The sequence below is a fragment of the Helianthus annuus genome, chromosome 9 (genome assembly GCF_002127325.2).
Source record: "Helianthus annuus cultivar XRQ/B chromosome 9, HanXRQr2.0-SUNRISE, whole genome shotgun sequence".
Taxonomy (NCBI): Eukaryota; Viridiplantae; Streptophyta; class Magnoliopsida; order Asterales; family Asteraceae; genus Helianthus; species Helianthus annuus.
In genome coordinates this window covers 8,305,516-8,327,145 of record NC_035441.2, presented here as the reverse complement: position 1 = coordinate 8,327,145, position 21,630 = coordinate 8,305,516, and the positions used below count along the sequence as shown (strand labels likewise).

Below are 21,630 nucleotides of genomic sequence, written 5' to 3'. Positions count from 1 at the left end.
GACAAAGGGACAAGGTACATCACATCCCAAACACTCTCCATGTTTGGGATGTACGCATCTAGCTAACTCACTTGGTTGTTTAAGTGATTTAGGTGAATACTAGGTAGCTTCCAAGAATCAAAGTAAGATAACCCCACCTCGCCTTCAACATTTGCCTTGTTGGGTATGACACGCCCCGGTTTTTCTTGCTTGGCTACTTAGCAACTTAGTTAGTAATTTACATTTCTATACTTATTCGTGACCAACCAAAATCATCAACTAAGTTGATGATTTTTGTGCTTTGATGGATCATATAATGAGGCTAAATGGATGGAATTCATCCTACATCCTTGATGACCATTTTCATGGTACTTTATTTTACTTATGTTGTACATTAACTTTTAAATCCGAATCCAATCCGTTAATCAAATCCGAAACTCACACACCTCCATTTCCCTTTAGGGCAACTTTGGTGCTCCAAAACAGTGAATAACATATCAATCTTCTTATCTTTCACACTTCGGTCTGCTTCATGATCATCAACGATCTTCTTTAATCTTTCATTTTCTTCAAGAAGCATAGTGTTTGAAGTTTTCAGATGCAGATTCTCAGATTCTAGATTCTCAACTCTATCTGTCAGTTCCACCTTTTCATTTTCTAACTTCTTGATTCTTTCTTCCATATTCTTTAATCTTTTCTCATCATAGAAGTTCAGATCCATAGTTTCATCAAAATCTGGTAAATCAGCAAAATAATCATCATTATAAATACTTGGATGTTGTTGTCTCGAAGTCGAATGTGGTCTTGAACTTGACTCTGGTTGCTGAGGCATTGTGGGCTGAGCAGGAGTTGGTTCTTGTTGAGGATCAGTTGGGTGTACTAGAATAGATGTTTGAATAGGTGTTGTTGGCGGTATTTGAATTCTGATCACCGGTCCATCCTCTGTTTTAGCTTCCACATGAACTTCATTTTCAACATTAGCAGCACTAGGAGTGGTATCTTTAATAGATGTCTCTGTACTCTTACGTTCTATTCCCATGTTAACTTAACATGGGAAAAGAAAATAAAGTAAAAGTGACAAAGGAAAGGATGGGAAAGGAAAAAAAGATTTCTTTTCCCCCTATTTCCTTCCAAATCGGAAGGATAAAAAAACTAAAGAATTTAGCCTAGTTTTCTTTTCATTTCCTTTCTTTTCCTTCCTTAAATGAAACTCGGGAACACGATATGTTTTATTTTCCTTTCTTTTCCTTCCTTAAATGAAACTCTGGAACACAAAATATTTTTACTTTCTTTTTGTTTCTTTTTCTTTCCTTCCATTAGTAAACTCTGGAACACAATGTTAGGTGCTCTTTTCAACACTGGTGAAACAGTTATCTTCCTTGCACTTCTTTTTAACCTCTTGGACACCTTTTGAACCTTAGGATCTGTAGGTACATAAGTAGCATCTCCCTCATCACTACATTTCCTCTTCTTTTGTTTCTTCTTCTTTTTATCCCATTTAGCATGAAGATCAGTAGTTGTAGGAGCCATCTTTGTAATGCTGATATCACTATCACTCTCTGTTCCTTCACTATCATTTGCTTCAACATTTTCACTACCACTGGGACCAAAAGCATCTGCTTCAATATTCTGAGTGATCTCTTCAGTATCTGCAGTACTTTTCTCACCAACTACAACTTGTTTAGCCTCATCTTCACTCGGTTCATCTACAAGTAATGTACGTTGAGTTTTCTTCTTTGTTTGAGGCTTTTTAGGAGTTGTTGCAGCTTTATTTCCTATGGATTTCTTCTTTCCATCTTTCTTTACAAACCACTTACAACTTTTGGCCACAAAATCTTCTATCTTAGAGCTTTCGTCATCAGACTCACTGTTATCATGTCTCCACTTACCTGTTGGTGGAGCTTTATAGTTTGGTTCTTTCAAGCATCCAAATAATCGTGTAATGCTTGGAATATCGCTCCCATTCACTTTTTTATACTGTTAGAGTCTGTCGAGAGTCATATTCAACATATGATCCAGTAGAAGAACATTAGACTCAAGTTTCGCTAAGTTTGGAATCTTATCGTCTAGAATAATCTGCAAGAACCTCGGATACTGTAAAAACTTCTCTCCATCAATATTCGCCTTCATCTACTCAAACACCAAGTTTGAGAAGTTATATGGCAGATTGAGAACTAAAGCAGTCACCATACACATCACATAATCAGCTGCTACATCATAGCCGCCTTTTCAGTGCCCCGTTGCATGAATAACATAATGAACTAAGAACTTGTACGAATTTAACAAGTTTTCTTTGTTGAAGTTTGGATCATTCACATATCCTGTGTACCCCATCCAGAAGAAACATCCTTTAGCCAATTTTTCAGGGTAACCAGTCGGATCGTCTTCTTTATCATCGAACTCCAACGCTCGTTTAATATCGTTTTCAGTAGTTACGACTTCTATTTACCCATTTTCAACACGAGCAAACAAATGAATAGACTTTGAACTTTCTTCAAATCTCACATTTTGCCAAAATCTTTCTATGCGCGGCCGATAAGCTTTGTGTTGATCCTTTAACGCTTTCTTGATTCTAATACGATCCATGAACTCCAAAGTTTCCTTGAAAGGTTCCATCTTTGGAAGCGTACGATATAACATGCAACATATGTTATGCTTCGTATCGAAATTAGTCGATTTTCCTGCAAAATGACAAACTTTCAACACTTAGAAAAATTTCGAACATAATAATCCTTGTGCGAATAGAATTTCATGCGAGTTCAACTTCTTGAATGACTGAACTTAGAATGACTGAATATATTCCCTTCGTGCGAGTGGAGTCAACAAGTCAACATAGGTTCCTTCGCGCGAAGGGTCAAATCGTTCAAAGCAATCATGAACAGTGAATCAAACTTTGAAATTTTTTTTCGATGTTCCATTTGATAATACAAGTGCCCATAAGACCAATAATATGTTCAATTTTAAACTTGGTCCACTAAATCATCCTAAATCAAACGTTAAAGTTCTGTTTGTGTGACTCGTTCAAAAACAGTTCAATTCGATCAAAGCTTGACGATTTATACCTTCCCCATAGTAAGTGTTGTGCTAATCAACACTCCTATGTCAATTTGGGCAGCACTTCCTTGCAATAAATTGATAAAAATTTGAGAGAAAATTGATGTGTGTGCGACAGATGTTTTTGAGCGACTGAGGGTCTTTGAACGAGTAAGATCCTTAGATGGTGAATCCTAACCTCTTCGCGCGAGTGGGCTTCAAGTAAATGGGCTTTAGACGACTGGGCTTTACCCATTCGTGCGAAGGGGCTTGAAATATTTCAAAATTTTCAATTTTTTTAACATCTTTCCAGTTTTAACAACGCACTCAGATAACCAAGTCCAAGTTAATGACCTTGGTCACCCAATTTGTCTACCAAGTCCAAGTTAATGACCTTTGTTGACCACTTTGTGAACTAACTGATATTTTTTCATCAAATTCAAGTTTCAACCTCTCGAGTAAAGAGGGTAGCATCTACTTTGCCTCTTATAAAACCGTTGTTCAACATGTGCTGAGAAAGTGTCTCATACCAAGCTCTTGGGGCCTGGTTCAACCCGTACAACGCTTCATCCAACAAGTACACTTTATCCTTGTGTATCAGATCGACAAAGCCCGATGGCTGGCGAGCGTACACCTCGTCTTTTACTTTGCCGTAAAGGAAAGCCAATTTGACATCAAGTTGATACACTTTGAATCTGTGAGTGCACTTATGTCTATCGTCTCTGTCAATTCAGGCTGTAGCAAGAAACTGAAGAAAACAAGATTTTATAATAGAATATGTAGGGAAAAAGGCAAGCTGGAAATATTGTAAATACGGGGAAATCCCTTATGCCTTTGCATATAAATAGGAGGCTAATGTCTTCATTTATAACTTTTGCATCTTTTGGAGCTTAGGAGCCTAGAGAGAGATTCTAGAGAGAGAAAGTGCAAAAGGTCATTCACGTTGCTTGTATCTTTTCATATATTCTATAGAATCACAGGTTATATATGTTCTTGTGTTCGATCCACGCACGCGCACGGATTCCGCACGTCCCACGTGTCGTTCGCAATCATTTCGGAGTTGTTTACGATCCTACAACGCGCTCTTAAGTGGTATCAGAGCAGGAGCTCGATTGCACAGATCAAATTCACAAGAATTCACGAGAATTCATCAGATTCAGAGTCAATTTCGTATCAGATTTGTGAAATTTTTTCCTCTACTCATTTTCTTCATTTTTCTTCACAAAAACGCAAAATTAACGAGGTTTTCACAGTTAAAATTGGCTGAAATTTTGACATATTGTGCGAAAACAATTGTTTTACAAGCCTACAAATTTTCGTATCTAAATTCCAAGTGGTTTGTGAGAAATCGAGGTTTTTCGGTCTGAAAAATTATGAAACTCGCTGCTGTTCATGTTCGTATTTTTCACCCGGGTGGCCATCCGTTCGGATGACCATCCGGACATAGTTCACATTTAAAAAAGGGAAAATTGTATAAAAGAATTCAGCACCCGGATTATCCTCCGATCGGAGGAGTTATTGTTGCTTTGACATCACCCGGATGGTTGTTCGACCGAACAGTGATCCGGACAATAATATTTAAAAGACCATCCAATCACTTTTTTAGTAGCGGCCCAATCATGTAATAACAACAAGTTACACAGTTATCACGCTTCATCATATGAAATGTTTTTTGCCGTTAAGTGTTGTCGGCTATACTTGAGGTCCATCGGTCCAATTAGAAAAAATATTTCAGCCCATTAATACTTTTAGTCCAAATTTGTGATTAAAGGCTCTTGTGAAGCATTCATTATAACACAATAATGCTGTCAGCCATAATTTTGTTATAATCAACATAGTTGAATCGGCCCAATCGATTTCATTGAGAATCAGATTTCACATGGTTAAAATGTGTGTCCAATAGTATTACATGCAGATTTAAGTAGTGGTCCATGTGATTTCAATAAAGTTTCTCGGTACAAGTATAAAAGTCTTACACTGATCAAGAAATGCAGCCCATTTAGATTAGCATCACATTGTATTGACGGCCCATTTAATATTACTTGAACCGAGATCACATGCAACTTGATTAAGTGGTGCTATTCCAAATATCAACACTTCATAGTGTCGGCCATCTTCAAAATTGAAAGTTGATTTGTTTACATGTGATTTGAGTTGCCCAAGAGTAGTATAAAATTGTCAGCTATATTCAATTAAATCACTTGAGTGGAGAGGATTCAAAGCATCTTTGTCTCGAATTGAGAAGTCCATATAGCCACAAGAGATTAATGATGAACATCGAGCCAATCAATTGATTTTGCATGATACTTGTGTCAAGCCCATTTTGTTTGTAATACAATAATTTGCTCTTAAAGTCATGCGGCCCAATAGTGTTCTACTGTTTTAATTGAAGATCCAATAAGGTCATCGAACGGATTTTCGTTCGACCGAACGACAATCCGAGCAATAACATACATTTGAAGAAGTCATCCGATCGGATGACATTAGATCACATAACATTGTAGCAGCCCATTACACACCTATCGGATTATCATCCGACCGAATGACTATCCGGACGAAGAGTGTATTTGAGAAAGTGATCCGACCGGATCTTCATTCGATCGAAGTGATCCGACCAAAGCCATCCATTTGACTATCGTTGACCCCATCCGACCGGTTATTCATTCGGTCCAACTAATTGTTCGTTTGTATGGTTTGTTTGCAGGTGATAAACGAGATGCAAATTCAAAGTGCGATACGCGAAGGAGAAAAGTGAAGTATCAAGCATCATGGCTGAAGAGTTCTACAACACTTTCTACAAGGTTTTCACTTCCGAATCTTCAGAAACATCAACTGTTACACCAAAAATGATTACGAAAGCAATAAACGATAACATAAAACATGATAACTTTTACAGAACACATTCTAAACCACCGAAACTCAAAAATATTGAAGACTACACATGGTTGAAAGAAAGGTTTTTGAACTGGACGAAAGCTTACACACACGAAAGTTGGTTTTGTCTAGAGTTCAGGTACAGTCGGCCAGTTAATGATAAAAACGAAGAAATTAATCTCAATAGCTTATCAGATGAAGATAAAAGAAAATTCTCGTACGAACAGAAAATGATCGCTTTAATTCAACAGTCTATCAGAGATGATATTTTTTCACTGTTAAATCATGATGGTTCGTCAAAATCTGTGTAGGAAGCTTTAAGAGTTAAAGCCGAGGGAGGAAAACAAATCAGAAAGAACAAAATTGCTTTACTTAAAAAAGAATTTGATTTGTTTGATAGCTTAAAGGGTGAATCTGTGAGGCAAATGATCGAGAGAATTTGTCGCTTACAAATTGAGCTTAACAGATTCGGTATAACCAAAACACGTGAGGAGCTCATTAATAAAATCATTGAAGCGTTGCAACGAGCTGATCAGTGGCAAACGTTTGTGTTCATTTTGAAAAATGATGTACTGTATGATACGTGACGTGCTGTCGTAGGTACACGCAAATTTAATCCCAAAAACAACTATAGATAGTGGTAAGACGGTATCGAACTCAGGGAGTATGCGGAAAATATGTCGATTATATAGCTTTGCAATTAAACTACAATTAACCTAATTTGCAGAAAATAAAGATCAATGATTTAGATTGTTGTTTTAGAAAACTAAATTAATAACTAAGTGCAAATCAAAATTGGTTGTTTAACAGATTAGGAAAACAATGACCATCTTAGGATTCAGTTTCTTTAAACAATTGTGTGTAATTCCAACTAGAAAGAGTTACATAGACATAACTCGTGTATAGATAATTGAAGTGATAAAAGGGAACAAAGTACTCGGATTATATAAACGCGAGGTTGTTTCCCGATGACCAATTAATCAATAACCAACCCTAACCCTTCCCGTGATATCTCGATTGCCAACGGCACCAAGAACGTACGATTGAGACTAGAAATTGCACTATCAATTAACACGCTACAAACAATTATGCATACACCATGATAAACAAGCAAACACAAGTTATCATTCTAGAAATTCAGAAATAAACACACAAAAGTTCAAGAGAAACCTGCACCTAAGATGATCACCGAAAGTTTTAGCCACACATAGCTTGGTGAATCATCATAACAAGCAATTCAATGTTCATACAAATCGAAAACACAAACCGAATGTTAGAAATTGTCTAAAACCAAGCCAAGATAGCCAAAATCGCCCCCAAAGTGTTCTCTAACCGACCAATGATGAGAATAGATGAAAAGACACCCCCAAAACTGAATTAATGTGGCAGTTACATAAATTCCGCAGACTCCACCGTAACTTACGGCTCCACCGTAAGTTACGGTGGACATGAAATTGTTACGGTGCAAGTAAACTGTTTTACGGTGGGAACCAGGCCAAGATCAGGTCCACCGTAAATTACGGTAGGACCGTAATTTACGGTGACAACCTGAATTTTGTGCTTTGTTTCATCCTTTGCTTCGCACATGACCCGTTCAACTTCAAACTTTCCAGAGCTGCATTTTTCTTCACTTTAAGCCGCTAAACCGCACCTGAGACATGAGCAACAGTAGTTATCTAATTCGAGATAATTACACACTTAAATGAGGGATAAACTTGTCTTTTAACATCATAAAAGGGTTGTCCAATGGACCACCCGTCACATCCCCACACTTAACCGTTGCTTGTCCCAAGCAACTCGTCAATTCAATTTCAAAACAAGTGATCAATGTAAACCAAGCAGAAACAAGCAATCCTTTTACTAACCCCTTTTTAACACCCAAAACAATGCACCCCTCTCTAAATCTCTCCTCTCGGCTACAATTGAATACTAGCAAAGATAAGCTAGACACACAATAGGCAAACGGGTGGTTGCACAATCATAGGCTTGTACCTAAATCGATCCTTTTCCTATAAGTGCCAAACATGAATGCAAATCAAAGGGACTTTCAAGGTTGTAACGTGGCTAGGTGTATGGGTAGGAAATGGAATATATATGAAGTAGCGAAAATTTAACCCAGTCTTTTTATTACACAATAAAACAAACTAACAACTACCAATCTCAACTACTATGTACAAGACAACTAAACAACCTTTCTTTTTTTCATTTTTCATTGCTTTTTTTTTGAAGCAAACAACCATGCAATAAAGCATCAACATATCTACATCATATTACTACAACTACTACTACTAATACTAAAAGACCGGGTCAAATTGGGCAAATTTTTAGGTAAGTAGCTAGGGGTAACAAATGATAGGCTTTTAGGCACAAAATTGGGCAACTAAATGTCCAAACCCCCACCCCTCTCGCAACCATGCTCATATATATAACTTATGAGGTCCAACCCCCCAAATCCCACACTCGCACACACTAAAGACGAGGCTACCTAGATGCCCTTATCCTTTTCACATTCCTGTTCAACTAAGGCCTCGAACCGCATTCAAGCACAAGTTCTAATGCACCCCCACCCGTAGCCACTCTCATCAAACATAAGCATTATTTATATACAAATGTGGCTTCAACTCTCACCAAGAATGAAAGGGTATCAAGGGTTGCCGGTGCATCAATTTAGGGTTAATCTAGGGTGTTCAAATTTTCACATTGTTTCGCTTGGCTCAAAATTTTTTAAAATCTCCAAAAAAAATTCCCCCCATCCCCACACTTGGGATACATTGACCCCAATGTATGGTTTTGGGAGGCTTTGATCACTCAAATTCATTCAACATCAACAAAAAGCTTCTACACTCAAACCCCAAATTTCTTTTTGGATTTTTCATTTTATGATTTTTTTTAAACACATGACACCACCAACAAGCACCATCCCAAACTCAACATAACAATCACACACCACCCAACCGCAAACAAAACAAAACGAACTAACACATATGCACAAAATATACAAAGGAGAAACACAACCTGACTAATAGTAGCGCGGTCCCGGAGGTCCAAAGATGGAAGACATCATGTCGTTCCATTCTCCAAATGCAAATGAGCCGCTACTACTACTTCCTCCTTGTTGTTGTTGGGCTCCCTCTTGTTGCCTCGGGTCAATCCATTGTGAGTGGTGAAGCTGTGGAGTCGGATATGATACACTACCATCATAAGGCGGTACCGAGGCATAATCCACATGTTGTGGATCCGCAACCACCGGCCTTCTGGCATGCCAATCTGCATGCATCCTTCTCCCTTGATCGTCATAATACCGATTATTCGTTTCCACCTCTTGGGAATACGCAAAGGTGCGGTTCCATGCCTCATTACGATCAAAGTTTTGCTTCAAAGCACGCTCAATACTTGCACTATTCCTCGTGTTTTGATCATACAACGTCCTCTCCGACCCCGACCACGTATCAAACACGGATGCCGGAGGCCGTTGATTCTCAATCACTTCTTGCATTGTACCGTTATAAGCCCAACCCGGCTCATAAGACTGTTGCGTATAATCGTAAAACATACCACCGTAACCTCTACCATAACCCCCTTGACCAACATTTTCACCACCATGCGGCTCGTCCGCATAGTCTTCATCTCCACTTGGAACTACTTCTTCATCACTTTCTGGCTCGTCCGGCTCACCCGGTAACAAATCTCGTGCACCCAACTTTAGTGCCCTCCACCTTTGCCCTTCCGACTTTAACTTGTGATAACGCTCCGATTGTGTATATGACCACCCAATCCCCAACTTATCCAACGTAAAAGGCTGATGCCTTTTTGTTGCTCCTCGATCTTCAGATGTTATCGCCTTTTGTTGTTTCATTAACCCCGTAATTATTCGACAATACGGGACGATGTCTCTTCCATACTTATTCCGGCAGATCCATAAGTGGTTCATGATCAGATAGCGTATCGGAAAACGCGGAGACCCATGCATTAGAGAATAAAGGACAGGTACCTCCGGGAACCTAACCTGCTCCTTGTCTCCCCTTCGTGGAATAACATTGAGAACACATATGGCTAACAACAATTTAGCTTCTATTTTTAATTTCTTCCGGTATAGAATACCACTGTATTTACCGGGTAAAAATATTGCTGCCAACATATCATTCCATCGAACATGTTTCTCCGGTTTAATCAGGAGGTCATCAAGAGTCGGTATCATATAATCACTAGCGGGTAGACTGTCATATTTTCCCAATTTCTTCAATGTGGTAAAAGACATCTCCACTGGAATTCCATTCACAATACCCGTTAGCTTCATTTGCGATGGCCTGTCATATTGGTTAACCTTAAGAGTTGCCATCCACTCTTGAATTTCGGTCATAAACAGGTTGCTTTTATCTTTATCATAACAACTAAGCGCCCCCTCCCAACCTAGAGCGCGAAATTTATCAAACACCCCGAACTGGCCAAATTGAACCTCATTAACTTCTCTTTCACAAATGAATGCAGCAGCCTTGTTCTTCAACTTATTCATGCTGTCATGGTAGAGTGTCGGTTGCCACTCCTCTGCTTGATCATCTAATGGACCCGAATTCCATATCGGCTTTTCAGTCGGGTCCAACTCCATCTCTTCCTCACTTTCACTTTCATCCACTCGGCCCAAATATTGTCTCTTCCGCGGTTGTTGTTCCACTTGTTTGCCTTTCCCTTTCGATGATGACGAACTAGATCCCGCTTTTTCTTTCGTCTTAACCATTTTCCTACACACATTAGAACAAACATCACAAACAACCGAAACAAAATTAGGCTCCTTTCTCCAAAACATCCCCACACTTGCTTGTTACTATGGTTGTAGATGTTAGTGAACTATAAGTGTATAAGTTTTTCAAAAATTTGGGCATGGTGTCTCTACAATGTAGAAATCCCCACAAGTTCACTACTTTACTAACCATCCTACATCTACAACCATACTCATGTTCAAGAACAAGTAACAAGTAACACTATGAACAAGCAAGTGGGTATGAACAAACATCAACAATAACCTCAATCTTCACAATGTATCATCAAAATACAACAATTAAACTTCCATACCTTGTGTGAAGATGTAAGAAACACAAATGAGGCAAAAACTTCACAAAGCCCCAAAATTTTCGAAGCTAGGGTTTGAAGTTCAGACCCAAAAACTGCGTTTTCTTGTAAATCTCTTGGCAAAATCAGAAACTACGTGAAAAATTAGTCAAGATAGACTCCGATTTCACTTAGTTTGGACAAGAATTGATAAGGTTATGGAAGATTGAAGGTGGAAGAAGCTATGGAGTTGTGGGTCTTTGAAAGAGATGGAGATGGTGATAGATGAAGAAAGAATTTTGTGGATGGGGTTATGTCACGTGACCAGATGCTATTATTTGTTGTTGTTTTTTTTATGTACATACGGAACCCCAAACGACCCATTCACTTTTGCTGCGCACCGTAACTTACGGTCAGACTGTAAGTTACGGTGGGACCTGAACACCAATTTTTTTCACTGTAAATCAGTAGCGATACACCGTAAAGCCCCCAATTTTTTCATTTCCACCGTAAATTACGGTATTACCGTAATTTACGGTAGCTTCTGGGCGTTTATGATTTCACAAAAATTGAATTTTTGAAGTGAAGTTTTTATATTTTTTAAGTTTTTTCGCTTTTTTTATGTTTTTAAATTTTTTCAAAAACGTGTAAAAATCACCCTACCCCCTCAAAAGTCCCGTGTTGTCCTCAACACAATGTTAGAGTAATTCGTGACCCGAACGTCCCCACACTTGTTTCAAACACGGATTTCGAGGAAATACGGTAATTGTACACACTATACAAAACAAACAAAACAAAACACTACTATTTACACTACCAAACCTGGGCCTCTCATGGTTGTTCCTCATCGACCGGGCGCAAGATGTAGCCCGCTTTGTCAAGCTCCAAGTTGTTGATGTCGTTCCCCTCCAAGTACGGCTTTAACCGGTGACCGTTCACCGTTTGTTGTTTTAATGTTTGCTCGTCTTGGATGTCTACGTCACCAAACCTTCCAACTCTCCGAATGACGTACGGACCCATCCATTTGCTTTTAAGCTTACCCGCGAACATCTTGAGTCTTGAGTTATACAACCAAACTTTTTGACCCACTTCAAACGTTTTCTTTCGCAGTTTTGCATCATGCACCTTCTTGAGTTTATCTTTATAAGCCGATGCACATTCATACGCCTCATCCCGAATCTCTTCTATCTCGCTCAATTGCAACTTTCTCAACTTCCCCGCCTCGTCATAATCCGCATTAACCGTCTTAATTGCCCAATGTGCTCGATGCGCTAACTCCATTGGCAAGTGACAACCCTTACCATACACCATCCGGTAAGGCGTTGTGCCAATTGGAGTCTTGTAGGCCGTTCGGTATGCCCACAATGCATCATCTAACTTACTCAACCAATCCTTCTGATCCGTTCTAACCGTCTTCATGAGAATTTCTTTAATTTGACGGTTGGACACTTCGACTTGTCCACTCGTTTGCGGATGGTAAGGTGTGGCAATTCGGTGATTCACGCTATACCTCTTCAATAATTTTCCAAAGTTGAAGTTCTTGAAATGCGAACCACCACTTATAATAACCCGCGGGATGCCAAAACGAGAAAAGATGTTGGATTGAACAAATTTACAAACAACCGAATGGTCGTTTGTTCGTGTTGCAATAGCTTCAATCCACTTCGAGACATAATCCACCGCTACCAAAATGTATAGAAAGCCATTCGAATTCGGAAAAGGACCCATAAAGTCTATACCCCATACATCAAATATCTCTACAACCAAGATTGGTTGTAAAGGCATCTCATCCCTCTTCGATATGCTTCCCATCTTTTGACAATTTATGCAATTTCTAGCGAATTCACAAGCATCCTTGAAAATGGTGGGCCAATAAAACCCACATGAAAGAACCTGATAACCTGTCTTATGCCCACTAAAATGACCCCCACATGCGAACGAATGAGCATGGGTCAAAATTTCCAACACTTCTGTCTCGGGCACACACCTTCGTATAACTTGATCCGGTCCAATCTTGAAAAGATCCGGTTCATCCCAAATGTATTGCTTCACTTGTACCATAAATTGTTGTCGACGCTTTTTGGTCCAATGACTTGGGATGGCACCCATGGCTAAGTAGTTAACATAATGAGCATACCACGGTGCAACGAAGGTGGAAACGGCTAGTAATTGCTCGTCGGGAAAACTCTCATTGATTTCACTAACATCATCAATCCCTTCCACCGGAATCCGAGACAAGTGATCCGCCACTACGTTCTCACTTCCCTTTTTGTCTCGGATTTCTAAATCAAACTCTTGTAACAATAATACCCACCGAATCAAACGAGGCTTCGCATCTTTTTTCTCCATCAAGTATCGGACCACACTATGATCCGAATAAACCACCACCTTGCTCCCCCAAATATACGAACGAAACTTATCCAAAGCATACACAACCGCTAGTAATTCTTTCTCGGTTGTGGTGTAATTAAGTTGTGCTTCGGATAAAGTCTTACTCGCATAATAGATAACCACCGGTTTTCTATCAACCCGTTGACCCAAAACTGCGCCAATAGTGGTGTCGCTTGCATCACACATTATCTCGAACGACTTTGACCAATCCGGTGGTTGCAAGATAGGAGCCTTGATCAAGTGTTCCTTCAAAACAGTGAAAGCTTGCATACACTCGTTAGTAAAATCAAATGGAACATCTTTTAATAACAAGTTGCATAAAGGCTTAGTGATAACACTAAATCCTTTAATGAAACGTCTATAAAAACCCGCATGTCCCAAGAATGACCTTACACCCTTAACATTTTTCGGAGGTGGCAAAGATGATATTACTCGTATTTTTGCCTTATCCACCTCCATACCCCTTTCAGAAATTACATGACCCAACACAATGCCCTCTTGCACCATGAAATGACTTTTCTCCCAACTTAGCACTAAGTTTTTCTCAACACATCTTTTTAACACTTTTTGTAATTCGTTGAGACAAGCATCAAAACTAGTGCCAAAAATAGAGAAGTCATCCATGAATACTTCGAGCGACTCTCCAACCATGTCCGAGAAAATACTCATCATACATCGTTGGAAAGTTGCCGGAGCATTGCACAAGCCAAATGGCATTCGCCTAAAGGCAAAGGTGCCATATGGACAAGTGAAGGTGGTCTTGTGTTGGTCATCCGGGTGTATTGCGATTTGATTGTAACCCGAATACCCATCCAAAAAAACAGTAGTATTTTTGACCCGATAATTTTTCAATAATTTGATCAATGAATGGTAGCGGGAAATGATCCTTAGAAGTGGCGGCATTCAATTTCCGGTAGTCAATACATACACGCCACCCGGTAACCGGTCGGGTGGCAATTTGTTCACCACTTTCATCTTTGACTACTTGAATGCCGGCCTTCTTAGGCACAACTTGGGTGGGACTCACCCAAGCACTATCCGAAATCGGATAAATAATTCCCGCATCCAACCATTTAATTACCTCTTTTTTAACTACCTCTCGTAGGTTCGGATTCAATCGCCTTTGAGCTTCTCGTGTCGGCTTCGCATCTTCGGTGGTAATGATCTTATGCATGACAATGGATGGACTAACTCCTTTGAGATCGGCAATCGTCCATCCGATAGCTCCCTTGTTTGCTTTCAAAACTTCCAACAATGCTTGCTCTTGTGCCAACTCCAAATTAGAGGCAATAATGACCGGTAAAGTGTCATTATCCCCTAAAAATACATACTTCAAATGGCTCGGCAAGTCTTTAAGCTCCAACTTTGGCGGTTCCTCTAATTATGGTTTCGTACCCGAATCAATCTCCGCCGGTAGACCTTCAAATTAATGAGTCCATGGTGGTCTACCTTCTTTCAACGCCATCGCATCTTGCTTTTCCTCTTCAACCCGGAGTGCATAAGTATGTACCTGTTCAGAAAAATCACACAGGCAAACATCCAAACCATCCTCCTCATACTCATGCGGGTTGCATCCGTCAACTATATCTGCCATGAAACACTCATCAACACCATTAGCATTAGAATTGTTAGTAAAAACATTCAAACGCATTTTTCGATTCCCAAAAGTCATGTCGACCGTACCAAATCTACAATCGATCACGGCATGAGCGGTGCTAAAAAATGGCCGACCCAAAATTACGTTTTGTTGTTGTTTTGGGTCCGCGGACGAGTAGTCCAAGACTAGAAAGTCGACCGGGTAATAAAATTCATCAATTTTTACGATTACATTTTGGACCATACCCCGAGGTAACTTATGAGACAAATCGGCCAAAACAACCGTTGTCTCCACCCTTGCTAACGGACCAAAATCATATTGGTCATATAAGCCCCCCGGTAAAATGCTCACCTCGGCTCCAAGATCTAGTAACGCCTTAGCCATTTGAAAATTACCAACTTGTATGTTAATCAATGGCGTGCCCGGATCTTGGAGCTTAGGAGGAAGCTCCCCATTTAAAACTGCACTTACTTGCCCGGTTAAATCGACCCGCTTAGGCACTTTTTTTCTTGTTTTGCCTTTTTTGCGTACATAGCTCTTTTAAAAATTTGGCATAGGCGGGTACTTGTTTTATTGCATCGAGAAGTGGTAGGTTAATTTTAACTTGTTTAAACATGTCCCACATTTCCTCTTTTTGGGGACCTCTCGATACAATAAAGTTTTTCTTTCCCGGGTCAAGTAAAGCCGAAGGAAAAGGAACTTGACTCGGTTCACCCTCAACTTTTTCATTCTTTTCATGTTCTTAATTTTCACCCACACCCGGTTTGTTAACATTTAATTCTTTTGGTTTTACCGGTGAAACATCATCATCACTATCATTACCCGTGATGTCCTCAACTACCCCCTCAACCAATTCGGGTGACAAATTGGCTTTAAACTCTTTCCCACTTCTTAAAACACTAACATGATGAACATTAACATTACCTCGTGACGTACCATGCGAAGGGTTTACCTTAGTGTCGCTAGGAAGTTGACCCTTGTTTTTCTTCAATTCAGCCACGTCGGTTGCTAATTGACCCATTTGGGTTGTTAGTGATTGGATGCTTTTATCGCGAACCTCATCCTTTTGCATTCGAACTTCATCGAGTTGGTTCCGTTTTTGCATCTCCATTTGCATACTCTTTAGCATCTCCATCATCTCGTTTCCACCCGAAGACCCCCCTTGTTCTTGACCCGTTTGATATTGTCTTTGATAGCCTTGATTGTTCCCGCCTCGGTATCCACCTTGGTTATTGTAAGGTTGGCGTGAACCAAAGTTACCTTGGCTACCTTGAAAGTTTGGGTTAGCTTGATTTGAAGGGTTCCCATACCGAAAGTTTGGGTGGTTCCTCAACCCGGGATGGTAGGTATTAGAGTTCATGTTGTTGTAATTTCTACCACCCCCTCCTTGACCTTGACCTTGAACCGCATGGACTTCTTCATATTGCCCTTCCATCATCCCTTGGCAATTCTCAGCCGCATGCCCTATTTCATTACACAAAGCACAAACATCATAAATTTGGTTAGTAGTTTGAACATTACCATCATCTATGGCGTGCACTTGAGGTCGGGCAATGGCCGGTCGGGCTCTTCTTGATGCTTGAGCTTTCCTCTTTGATGTAGTTGCCATGCTCTCCAAGAACTCCCAATCATCATTCTCATAATTTGTTCCAAAAGTCCCACCGGTGATAGACATCAAATCACGTGCATCTTCGGCACTCAACCCCTCATGGAAGGCATTCATCAATTCCCACAATTCGATTCCATGGTGAGGGCAATTTTTAATCATCATATTGAAATGCTCAAATGCCTCGTGAAACATCTCACCATGTTGTTGTTGGAAGCTTCTCAACCCCTTTCTTGCATCGTTGGTCTTTTGGGCGGTGTAAAACTCATCCAAGAAAGTTTGTTGCATCTCCCCCCATGTATATATGGATGCCGAAGGTAACGTGTAGAACCATTTCTTCGCCTTATCTTCCAAAGAAAATTGGAATAATACCAATTTAATATCATCGGCCGAGAACCTTGACTCCCAAGAGTGTTACAAATCGAGGCATAAGCCTCTAAATGAAAGTAAGGCTCCTCCGTTGCTAACCCCTTGTACTTTGGTAAACTTTGCAAAGAGTTGGTCCTCACTTCAAATGTTCGCCCTTGATCATTATGAGGAATGACTACCGGTGAAGGGTTTTGAGTGATTACCGGCCTAAAATGTGCTTCGATGCCCCTCACATTTTCTCTAAGGTGTCTCCTTGGTACACCGAATCTACCTCTTGGAGGAATAGGGCCCATTGGCCTAAGTACTTGCCCTTGTGGTGCGATTGGTTGTTGAAACTGTTGTTGTCGCATCGGTGGGCGTTGAGGTGGTCTTTGAAATTGTGGTTGTACATTTTGTGGCCGAATTTGTTGCAATGGAATAGGATGTTGCATTGGTGGCCCTTGTGGTCTTGGCCGAATGTGTTGTGGTACGAGTTGTTGTTGTTGTTGCATTCCACCGACACTTGCCATCCCTTGAGATTGACTTTGCACATATCCGAATTCTCCTTGATCACCATAACCCCCGTAAGCATACCCATCCTCATCATAACCCTCAAACTCCTCAAATCCTTCATCATACCCATCTCCTTGAATTCCTGACGATTGCCCAAATGGAAGGTTTGAATATTGAAAACCCGCTTGGTTCGATGGTCTAAATGTTGAAGTAGCATGGACAATGGTCGAAATTGGTGCTATGGTATGGCTTGAATATGACGGACCCGCACCCGGGAAGAAATGGGACAATGGTGGTATAGTAGTGGATGGGTTAAAGGTAATGGTTGGTTCTTCTTGGGTAGTAATGGGTTGTGTGGTGTTGGTTGGTGTAGTGTCATGAGGTGGAGTAGGAATTGTAGTGGAATTTGGTATGGTTGTGTTTGGTGATGGTTGTGTAGAAGTAGGTATAAATGATGAGGTCGTTTGACCCGTTGTAGGTGGAATTTGTGAATCAGCCATGATGTTTTTTGGTGTAATTGGTGAAGTGGGTGAACCAATGATTCGGTTTTCTCGTAATAAAACCCTGTTTTGCCTTAGAGTTCTTTCGATTTCCGGACCAAATGACAATGGTGACGCTTTGTGAGAGCCTCTAGTATGCATGCACCCGTAGAACCTGCACACTAAACACACCAGTGTAAACCCGAAAATAACAAAGCAAAACTAACAAACTGACACACGTTGCGCACTACTCCCCGGCAACGGCGCCAAAATTTGACGTGCTGTCGTAGGTACACGCAAATTTAATCCCAAAAACAACTATAGATAGTGGTATGAGGGTATCGAACTCAGGGAGTATGTGGAAAATATGTCGATTATATAGCTTTGCAATTAAACTACAATTAACCTAATTTGCAGAAAATAAAGATCAATGATTTAGATTGTTGTTTTAGAAAACTAAATTAATAACTAAGTGCAAATCAAAATTGGTTGTTTAACAGATTAGGAAAACAATGACCATCTTAGGATTCAGTTTCTTTAAACAATTGTGTGTAATTCCAACTAGAAAGAGTTACATAGACATAACTCGTGTATAGATAATTGAAGTGATAAAAGGGAACAAAGTACTCGGATTATATAAACGCGAGGTTGTTTCCCGATGACCAATTAATCAATAACCAACCCTAACCCTTCCCGTGATATCTCGATTGCCAACGGCACCAAGAACGTACGATTGAGACTAGAAATTGCACTATCAATTAACACGCTACAAACAATTATGCATACACCATGATAAACAAGCAAACACAAGTTATCATTCTAGAAATTCAGAAATAAACACACAAAAGTTCAAGAGAAACCTGCACCTAAGATGATCACCGAAAGTTTTAGCCACACATAGCTTGGTGAATCATCATAACAAGCAATTCAATGTTCATACAAATCGAAAACACAAACCGAATGTTAGAAATTGTCTAAAACCAAGCCAAGATAGCCAAAATCGCCCCCAAAGTGTTCTCTAACCGACCAATGATGAGAATAGATGAAAAGACACCCCCAAAACTGAATTAATGTGGCAGTTACATAAATTCCACAGACTCCACCGTAACTTACGGCTCCACCGTAAGTTACGGTGGACATGAATTGTTACGGTGCAAGTAAACTGTTTTACGGTGGGAACCAGGCCAAGATCAGGTCCACCGTAAATTACGGTAGGACTGTAATTTACGGTGACAACCTGAATTTTGTGCTTTGTTTCATCCTTTGCTCCGCACACGACCCGTTCAACTTCAAACTTTCCAAAGCTGCATTTTTCTTCACTTTAAGCCGCCAAACCGCACCTGAGACATGAGCAACAGTAGTTATCTAATTCGAGATAATTACACACTTAAATGAGGGATAAACTTGTCTTTTAACATCATAAAAGGGTTGTCCAATGGACCACCCGTCAATACGCTTACTCTTGATGTTTTAATAGAAAAGATTGAAAGTCACGAGCTTGAATTGTAGAAACAAAGCAAGATGAGCAGTTCATCAGATCAACAGAATGTAGGTCTTTACTACAAGAGCAGTGTACCTTTGGTGACAGTCAGTGAATCGCCAAAGGCTGCATTCAGTGTTGAAAAGATAAAAGATTCTCAGACAAGCTCATCAAGCTACAATCCAGGTTATCATTCATCTTCAACAGCTTCAAACTCTAAAGAATCTGAAGAAATTCTCTGCAACATCGCATTAAAGCTGAAAAATTCTCCAGCAATGAGCATTAACGCTGCTAAATAGCAAATGAGTTTTCTGGCATCGATTCTGGAATCATATGAAGGTTTTGTGGCTGGGAAAATTGGAAATTCTGAGCTGACACAAGAAGATTACAACCAGATAGATCCAGAAGAGATGGAACTGATTGATCTAAGATGGTGTTTGGCTAGCTGCATTCGAAGAGCACAGCGGTTCATGGAAATAACTGGAAGAAAATCACTCAGTGGACCATCAACAAAGCTGGGATTCGACAAATTAAAAGTGACTTGCTTCAAATGGAAGTAAAAAGGTCATTTCAAAAGAGAATGCAGAAACTCTGCTGTTGAAGAAACCGCTAATCCTTTTAAAGACGATTACTATCGTAAAGCGATTTATCACAGAAGCAAAGAGGAACCATCAAGAATGAAACAAATTGAAAAAAATTATGAGAAAGAGAATTCAAGAGCATGTGTAGTGATCCAAGATGATGAAGGGTTTGACTGGAGTAAAGTGCTTCCAGAAGAGGATGCTGTTGGTTACACGTTCACAGCACAAGTCAAAACAGAATCAACGAACAAACATAGTGCTTTTGTTGCTGAGATAAAGGAGAAAACGAGAGAAGAAATTCTGAAAGATAAAACGGAAAGAGAAAGATTTTTTTGCAGATTGCAGAATTCAAAAGATGCATGAAGAGTTTGAAGAAGCGAAGTTTTATGGAAGGTACGACAAGAAGCGAGAATGTTACATAAACAAAAATGGAGATCTAGTTGTTCACAGATGAGAAGTGGTGTACAATGATGTACTGGCTGTTATTCCTCTATCCGACGAACACTACTCAAACGTTGAAAAAGATAGAAATTATCTAAAGAAGCTGGACAAGATAATTAGAGATGTAATGACAAGCAAGTTTGAAAAAGAGGGATGAAGAAATAATGAAGAAGAATGTTGATGAGTTGGTTGATGATTTGAAGAAAGTTTCTGAGGAAGATGTGATAGAAAAAGAAGATGTTACTGAAGAACAGCAGAACGAAGATGATCTGAAGAAGAAAGGAGAAGATGACGTGAAGTTGGAAAGTTCGGTTGAAGAGATCGGTGCTGATAATGGTGAGGGATAACAAAAGAGAGAAGCTGATCAGACACAGAAGGCAGAAAAAACCGAAGTGCCACCTAATGAGGTAAATACTTCAACTGAAACTAAAGTTTTAAATAAAACTGTTGAACAGTGCAAGAAATGCATGGAAACATGCAGTGCTTGTACTGAAAAAAATGAAAAATTCAAAACAAGAGACATTGAATTCACTAAAATTGAATAAGTTTTCAAAAATAAATGCAAAGAAATGTTAGAAAATGAAAAAGTTTTGAAAGATAATGAAGAAAAACTAACACAAAAATGCAAGAGTTTAGAAAAAGAAAATGAAATTTTGAAAGAAAAGTGTTCAAAAATGACAGAAGAGTGTTTGGAAAAGGAAAATTCTTTTCAAGAAATGAAAAAGGAGTATGATTCAATAAAACTTGTGTTGGAGCCAGTATGGCCTTAACAACTTCTTTTTTCGTAATATGGCAAGTGATTTCAGTAGATGTGAAAAAGATGTGCGGAAATGGAAATCAGACTTTTAGAAACAAGACCTACAGAATTATCAAGTTTATATCACTTTGAAACAAAATAGTTTAACAAGGTGATTGTAAGATTATTATCTAATACAAATGAATCTTGAATTCTGTGGGTGAGAAGAGCAATGGAGTTTGGGTGTTTGTATATGAATGCTAAGCTTCAAACTCAATTGTTTTCTGCTGGTTGGGCCTTCTATTTATAGAAGTCCGGGTACATGAATAAACAATAGTTTATTCATGCAATAAGTCCTGCATAAAGTAGCAATTTGACATATTCATTGAATCCAACGTTCAAGTTGCCTTTGTAATCATGATATCCAATAATGTCAGTTGCTTCGGTCATTGGTGGCAGGATAGAGCTTGGTTTTAGACAAGTGGGGTATTTATCAGAATTTCTGATAAACCACTTCATCAGAAAT

At 39.5% G+C, this 21,630-nt stretch overlaps 1 non-coding gene across 1 annotated transcript; it reads left to right on the top strand.

The window, feature by feature from the left end:
* Positions 1 to 16,659: 16,659 nt before the first annotated feature.
* Positions 16,660 to 16,765, top strand: LOC118482447. The gene has a single exon (XR_004868484.1). It is a non-coding gene; the product is annotated as a small nucleolar RNA R71 (small nucleolar RNA).
* Positions 16,766 to 21,630: the final 4,865 nt, after the last annotated feature.